The following is a 6,806-nucleotide window of genomic DNA, read 5'->3' on the forward strand; positions in this document are numbered from 1 at the left end:
AAACCGATATGACCCTCCAAAGCGCATCAACTCGAGACCCTGGCCGACACGCTGTGCACACTGGGACGGACTTCCTGACGGCGCCAACAGGTGGTGAGAGTAGTAAACAACATCCACCGCTGATCTCAAAACTGGGCCCAACAAGGGCGTTCTGAGCCCCCCTGTAGCCCTGTCACTCCACCGATGCGTGGCCAGCAACGCCTCCACTCAACATCAAGTTGCGGGCGACACTACAGTGGATGCTTTGAGGTTACCAAACAAACGACGAGGCGGGCCTACAGGGAAAGGTGAGGGCCTCGTGGAGTTGGTGTCAGGACAATAACCCTCACTGTGGACAGGTGTCTTTTATACAGGTAACGAGTTCAAACAGGTGCAGTTAATACAGGTAATGAGTGGAGAACAGGAGGGCTTCTTAAAGAAAAACTAACAGGTCTGTGAGAGCCAGAATTCTTACTGGTTGGTAGGCGATCAAATACTTATGTCATGCAATAAAATGCAAATTAATTACTTAAAAATCATACAATGTGATTTTCTGGATTTTTGTTTTAGATTCCGTCTTTCACATTTGAAGTGCACCTATGATAAAAATGACAGACCTCTACATGCTTTGTAAGTAGGTAAACCTGCAAAATCGGCAGTGTATCAAATACTTGTTCTCCCCACTGTATAACACAGGGCTGTAACCCAAACAAAGAGCAAGGTATAACCTCTAATAAATACACGGGACGAGATCCATAATAACAATACAAAGGACGAGACATGTAATGACAAGTGCACACTAACACGGTAACAGAGCACAGGTACTCACAAGACCAACAGACATGGAACAATAATCAACAAGGACAATGGGGAACAGAGGGCACATACAGTGCCTTGCAAAAGTATTCATCCCCCTTGGCGTTTTTCCTATTTTGTTGCATTACAACCTGGAATTTAAATGGATATTTATTTTGAATTTCATGTAATGGACTTACACAAAATAGTCCAAATTGGTGAAGTGAAATTATTATTATTTTTTTTAATTACAAACGGAAAAGTGGTGCGTATTCACCCCCTTTGCTATGAAGCCCCTAAATAAGATCTGGTGCAACCAATTACCTTCAGAAGTCACATAATTAGTTAAATAAAGTCCAACTGTGTGCAATCTAAGTGTCACATGATCTGTCACATGATCTCAGTATATATACACCTGTTCTGAAAGGCCGTAGAGTCACAACACCACTAAGAAAGCGGCACCACCAAGCAAGCGGCACCATGAAGACCAAGGAGCTCTCCAAACAGGTCAGGGACAAAGTTGTGGAGAAGTACAGATCAGTGTTAGTTTTTTTTTAAATATCCGAAACTTTGAACATCCCATGGAGCACCATTAAATCCATTATTAAAAACTGGAAAGAATATGGCACCCAACAAACCTGCCAAGAGAGGGCCGCTGTCACGAGAATTTTCAATCCCAATGATGATAACAATCACTATAGCTTTGACCAATTCCCCCTAGTTTGTAAAGCTAGGGTTAATAAGAATTAGGAAAAGACTCAGATTCTGCAAAAGGTTCGTTGTAGTTTATTCATGAGAGCTCTAAAAATCATATAATGCGCATAGCCTTTTCTATAACTCCTACAAGCGCCTACAAGTCTACAAGCGCATCTGGGTACAATTCTACAAGCGCATCTGGGTGGAGGAACTTCATCTCCTGTCCTTGGTCTCACAGTACCAAAACATGTCTGTTGTCAGTTCCTCTTTATCACACACAAACACAATGTTCTCACTGTCTCACAATATTCTAGTATTATGTCTAAACACATTGTCTAAGCTTCTGTAACTATTAGGGTGAAATACTTTAGTCATTACTCTTAATGTCATTCAGATTCTCTTATTATTACTTTAAACATGTAACTCACGGAACTCCGGACCAGGCAAGGAGGGCATTAATCAGAGAGGCAACAAAGAGACCAAAGATAACCCTGAAGTAGATGCAAAGCTCCACAGCGGAGATTGGAGTATCTGTCCATAGGATCACTTTAAGCCGTACACTCCACAGAGCTGGACTGTACAGAAGAATGGTCAGAAAAAAAACATTTCATAAAGAAAAAAATAAGCAAACACGTTTGATGTTCGCCAAAAGGCATGTGGGAGACTCCCCAAACATATGGAAGAAGGTACTCTGGTCAGATGAGACTAAAATTGATCTTTATGGCCATCAAGTAAAATAACCCAACCCAAACCCAACACCTCTCATCACCCCGAGAACACCATCATCATCATGCTGTGGGGATGTTTTTCATCGGCAGGGACTGGGAAACTGGTCAGAATTGAAGGAATGATGGATGGCGCTAAATACAGGGAAATTCTTGAGGGAAACCTGTTTCAGTCTTCCAGAGATTTGAGACTGGGACGGAGGTTCACCTTCCAGCAGAACAATGACCCTAAGCATACTGCTAAAGCAACACTCGAGTGATTTAAGGGGAAACATTTAAATGTCTTGGAATGGCCTAGTCAAAGCCCAGACCTCAATCCATTTGAGAATCTGTGGTATGACTTAAAGACTGCTGTACACCAGCGGAACCCATCCAACTTGAAGGAGCTGGAGCCATTTTGCCTTGAAGAATGGGCAAAAATCCCAGTGGCTAGATGTGCCAAGCTTATAGAGACATACCCCAAGAGACTTGCAGCTGTAATTTCTGCAAAAGGTGGCTCTACAAAGTATTGACTTTGGGGGGGTGAATAGTTATGCATGCTCAAGTTTTCTGTCTTTTTGTCTAATTTCTTGTTTGTTTCACAATAAAAAAATATTTTGCATCTTCAAAGTGGTAGGCATGTTGTGTAAATCAAATGATACAAATCCCCCCAAAATTTTATTTAATTCCAGGTTGTAAGGCAACAAAATAGGAAAAATGCCAAGGGGGGTGAATACTTTCGCAAGCCACTGTATATACACATACTAATCAGGGGGAATGGGAACCAGGTGCGCGTAATAAGACAAGACAGTCCGGGGTTGGTGGTAATGATCCAGTTCAGTGACGCCTAAAAGGCCGTGACAGTACGCCCCCACCCCAACACGCTGCATTTTCACCGGCCTTGGGGACGACCACAGGGACACGGTGCGGGTTGGTCAGGGCGCCGACGGTGAAAATCCCTGGTCAGCGAAGCGTCCAGGATGTCCACCGCAGGAACCCAGCACCGCACTTCTGGGCTGTACCCCTCCCAGTCGATGAGGTACTGGAGACGCCCTGCCCGACGCCTCGAATCTAGGAATTCACAGACCGAGTACGCCGGACCTCCCTCGATATCCAGAGGAGGAGGCGGGGCATCACTGGGTCCAGCCTCTGCGAGGGGACCAGGCACCACTGGCCTAAGGAGAGACACATGAAAAGTCAGGATAATGCGGTAATCAGCAGGGAGTTGCAAACGGTATGTTACCTCATTAACTCTCCTCAGGACTTTAAACGGCCCCACAAACCGCGGGCTCAGCTTCCGTCAGGGAAGGCGGAGGGGCAGGTTCCGGGTGGAGAGCCAGACCCAGTTGCTTGGAGAGAACCTGCGCCTCACTGCGGTGGTGGTCGGCTTGTTACTTGTGCCGACGCACGGCCCGCTGGAGACGAGTGTGCGCAGCGTTCCAGATCTCCTCAGCGCGCCGAAACCACTCGCCCACCAGGGCCGGCTGATACCCCAACACGCACTGGAAAGGAGTGGAGGAGTGGCGAAGGGTATTCTGCGCGTACTCAGCCCAAGGTAGAAAATCCGCACACTCCCCCGGCCGGTCCTGAAAGTAACATCTCAGGAACCTGCCCAGTTCCTGATGGACCCTCTCCATCTGCCCATTTGCTTGAGGACAGTACCCAGAGGTGAGACTGACAGTGACCACCAGTCGTTCCATGAACGCCTTCCATACTGAGGGGGAACTGAGAGCCACAGTCTGACACAATGTTCTCCGGGATCCCGTAGTACCGGAAGACGTGCGTAAAAAGAGCCTCCACAGTTTGCATGGCCGACAGGAGCCCAGGCAGAGATTGGAGGCGACAAGTTTGAAAAAACGGTCCACAACGTGCTGGAGACTGGAGGGACTGCACATTCCCCTCCAAACGCAGGATGGTTGCCAGTACGCTGTCCGTGGCGCTGCCGAGTCTGGAGAGACAGTCCTCTTGATGCTGGACTGTCCCTACGATGGTCGCCAGCTCGGTCTTTCCTGCTGTCTCCATTAGATGAGTTGATTACTCTGTCACGTTATATAATGATAGGAGACAGGCGCAGGAATACGAAATAGGGGCTTTTATTTCTCTACACAAAATAGCGTACGTCATGACCATGACGGGGACGAAGCCCAAACAAACACGTAATATATATAACACAGGGCTGTAACCCAAACAAAGAGCGAGGTGTAACCTCTAATAAATACACGGGACGAGACCCATAATAACAATACATGGGACGAGACCCGTAATAACAAGAGCACACTAAAACGCTAGCCGATTCAACAGAGCACAGGTACTCACAAGACCAACGGACGTGGAACACTCGGTTACCGAGATATAATATATATCTTTTTTTTAAACATTTTTCTGCTGTACCGGAAAATTACACCAGATGATGACTGACTGTATATGGCAAATGGACATTTCATAACCAAATGGACATGGCCATTTCTCGTAAATGGAACACACTTCAAAGACGAAACTCTGTGAGCACAGGGATGGCCAAATGTACTTTTAGCCCAGAAACAAGATAGCATCGAGGCCACAACGCTCTTTGAATTCATGCACATTTTGTGGGATTAAAGGTAGAAAACTGTAAAACAGTACTAATTTGACCTCTTCACGTCAAAGTACATAAATCTACGGTGTAAGGAAAAGTAGAACCAGCAATTTATCTATCATAGTTTACGAGAAATCGTACAACATCCATTTCATGATGCTAAAGCAAATGTCTTTTTTGTTTTTTTAAAGTTATAGATCCAGTTGATGCGTGTTAAAGTGAATCCGTTGAGGCGGGTTTTGGAACTCTACGTGATTTCTGTGATTTTCTGTGATTTTCTGTACTCACACACACACACAGCCAAGATGGAGTGACACCGTGTGGGGATTACAGACAGCAGGGCCTGCAATAGTAACCAGCATTCGCACAATCAAAGAACCACCAGACCCAGGCTCTGAAAGTTTATTAACCTGTTCTAGAGCTTAAGTCGGTAGTGCACGGTGAGTTACGTGGCTCTAGAAGGTTCTCAGGTCGAGAAACAGCCTTGTCCATTTGCAATGTATTCAATTCATTTTTAACATCGCGAAAATGACGACAATTAGATACAGTTGATGTCGGTAGTGTACATACACCTTAGCCAAATACATTTAAACTCAGTTTTTTCTCAACTCCTGACATTTAATTATATTAAAAGTTCCTTGTCTTAGGTCAGTTAGGATCACCACTTTATTTTAAGAATGTGAAATGTCAGAATAATAGTAGAGAGAATTATTTCTTTCAGCTTTTATTTCTTTCATCACATTCCCAGTGGGTCAGAAGTTTACATACACTCAATTAGTATTTGGTAGCATGGCTTTAATTGTTTAACTTGGGTCAAACGTTTCGGGTAGCCTTCCACAAGCTTCCCACAATAAGTGGGTGAATTTTGGCCCATTCCTCCTGAGCGAGCTGGTGTAACTGAGTCAGGTTTGTAGGCCTCCTTGCCACACGTGCTTTTTCAGTTCTGCCCACAAATGTTCTATAGGATTGAGGTCAGGGCTTTGTGATGGCCACTCCAATACCTTGACTTTGTTGTCCTTAAGCCATTTTGCCAAACACTTTGGAAGTATGCTTGGGGTCATTGTCCATTTGGAAGACCCATTTGCGACCAAGCTTTAACTTCCTGACTGATGTCTTGAGATGTTGCTTCAATATAGCCACATAATTTTCCTACCTCATGATCTCATCTATTTTGTGAAGTGCACCAGTCCCTCTGCAGCAAAGCACCCCCACAACATGATGCTGCCACCCCCATACTTCACGGTTGGGATGGTGTTTCTTCGGTTTGCAAGCCTCCCCCTTTTTCCCCCAAACATAACGATGGTCATTATGGCCAAACAGTTCTATTTTTGTTTCATCAGACAAGAGGACATTTCTCAAAAAGTACGATCTTTGTCCCCATGTGCAGTTGCAAACCGTAGTCTGGCTTTTTTATGGCGGTTTTGGAGCAGTGGCTTCTTCCTTGCTGAGCGGCCTTTCAGGTTATGTTGATATAGGACTCGTTTTACTGTGGATATAGATACTTTTGTACCTGTTTCCTCCAGCATCTTCACAAGATATTTTGCTGTTGTTCTGGGATTGATTTTGCACTTTTCGCACCAAAGTACGTTGATCTCTAGGAGACAGAACGCGTCTCCTTCCTGAGCGGTATGACGACTGCGTGGTCCCATGGTGTTTATACTTGCGTACTATTGTTTGTACAGATGAACATGGTACCTTCATGCATTTGGAAATTGCTCCCAAGAATGAACCAGACTTGTGGAGGTCTACAATTGTTTTTCTGAAGTCTTGGCTGATTTATTTTGATTTTCCCATGAGTCAAGCAAAGAGGCACTGAGTTTGAAGGTAGGCCTTGAAATACATCCACAGGTACACGTCCAATTGACTCAAATGATGTCAATTAGCCTATCAGAAGCTTCTAGAGCCATGACATCATTTTATGGAATTGTCCAAGCTGTTTAAAGGCACAGTCAACTTAATGTATGTAAACTTCTGACCCACTGGAATTGTGATACAGTGAATTATAAGTGAAATAATCTGTCTGTAAACAGTTGTTGGAAAAATTACTTGTGTCATGC

This window comes from Salvelinus sp. IW2-2015, linkage group LG4q.1:29 (genome assembly GCF_002910315.2).
Source record: "Salvelinus sp. IW2-2015 linkage group LG4q.1:29, ASM291031v2, whole genome shotgun sequence".
Classification (NCBI taxonomy): Eukaryota; Metazoa; Chordata; class Actinopteri; order Salmoniformes; family Salmonidae; genus Salvelinus; species Salvelinus sp. IW2-2015.